At 42.6% G+C, this 1,684-nt stretch overlaps 1 long non-coding RNA gene across 1 annotated transcript in view; it reads left to right on the plus strand.

Moving 5' to 3' along the window:
* Positions 1–1,684, plus strand: part of LOC109287918 — an 18,868-nt gene that overhangs the window by 11,311 nt on the left and 5,873 nt on the right. The window contains exon 2 of the long non-coding RNA XR_002095008.1: positions 228–563. This is a non-coding gene — a long non-coding RNA (uncharacterized LOC109287918). The remainder of the gene's footprint in view (positions 1–227; positions 564–1,684) is intronic.

Genomic DNA, 1,684 nt, shown 5'->3' on the forward strand with positions numbered 1-1,684 from the left:
ATCATGCACTATACTATTTATTATCTTGGATAACTGTCTTAGTGCCATTACAAAGAAATGCTAAGGTAGTGTTCAAGCATAGCCAAGAACCAGCAAGTACACAGGACATCACTAATCCAGCAATATAAAATGCAAGCTCTAAAACCAGCAGAAATGTCACCACAGTATTCAGAAGGCATAGCAACCATGAGAAATCCCAGTAAATTTTTATTTCTCTCTTTTAATAGATTCACTGGTTGCAAAAAGTGTTTGGATCAACTGTCTTGGAACCTGAAGTCCCAACTATTCACAGGGCAAAAAAAGGACACAGCTCAAATCTCAAAGGCCACATCAAGTTAATTCCTAAAGTAAAGGGGTAAAACTTCTGCCTGATGTCATGGCTGCATCTGGTAGTCAACCATGTCTAAGATTTAAGGACTAACTTCAACTTACCTGGCCCTGGGAATGGAATTCAGAGCCTGAAGAGTTAGCCACCAGCTTCCTACACTGTACCTGGTGAAAGACAAGTACCTCAGTGCGATTCATAACAGCACCACCTTCAGTGGGAAGCTGTCTGGAATTAGGTAAGAAACATTAAGAATGAGGTTGCATCTGAAACCACACCTATTTCTGGGGTTTAGATGCTTCTATCCACTTTGGACCCCTGGTCTGAAACCTTTTCCTAAGGATAGATACTTACACTTCTGTTCATGGGATGAGCAGGATTCACTCAGAGGTACAATCACCACCCATCTTTTATTTAATTCTGTAGTGATTGGAACACCCATGCAGGAAGTGGGAGATCCAGGTCCAGCTGCCTCTTTTGCCACAATGGCTTCAAACCCACATTTCTACCTCCAAAGAAGATGCCATAACCACAGAAATATAGACTCTTCTAGGCGGGAGCACTTCCACCCTTTTCACAAGAGGGATCATGGCTTAGCACAGTAGCTAGAGAATTGAACTAGGAGGGACAAATCCTCTGGGCACAATGCTGTTTTTGCATTGTGTCCATTGACTGTTGCATATAAAATACAAAAATAATCCTGGGAGCTACGCTATTGTATAAAAGGTGAGCATCCCCACCACCACTGGCTAAAGGAAAGCCACCACTACAACTGCCTTTTATAGGTAGCCTGATCTATCAGCATGTTTAAGGTCTGCACAACTTTTTGCAAGCAGAATGTCTGGAGTCAGACTGGGCTGCTGCCAGGGTATGAGCTTGTTTGCTTTCTGGGTAGATGGTTGGCAAGTATGAATGTGAGGGTGGTCCTAAGTAGCAGCACAGATATACAACTTTGGTACCCATTGCCAAGTAGCATATCCATAGTAACAAATACAACTTCAATATCCATTGCTACTTAGCAGTTTACTATGATTTTTTTTAATATGGAATATTTTTTTAAACCAAATTAGGGTACGTAACCTCTCTGACAAGATGGATTACAATAACTACTCCTTTACCTAACCTAAGGGGCAAAGTAGTCCAGTTCAGTTTCATAGATTTCATAGACATTAGGGCTGGAAGGGAGCTCAGAAGATCGAATCCAGCCCCCCACCCAAAGGGCAGGAAGTCAGCTGGGGTCATAGGATCCCAGCAAGATAAGCATCCAATTTGCTCTTGAAGGTATTCAATGTGGGTGCTTGAACCACCTCTGATGGCAGGCTATTCCAGACCTTGGGGGCTCGGACAGTAAAGAAATTC

The sequence above is a fragment of the Gavialis gangeticus genome, unplaced genomic scaffold, assembly GCF_001723915.1.
Source record: "Gavialis gangeticus isolate Ggan-Ray unplaced genomic scaffold, GavGan_comp1, whole genome shotgun sequence".
Lineage (NCBI taxonomy): Eukaryota > Metazoa > Chordata > Crocodylia > Gavialidae > Gavialis > Gavialis gangeticus.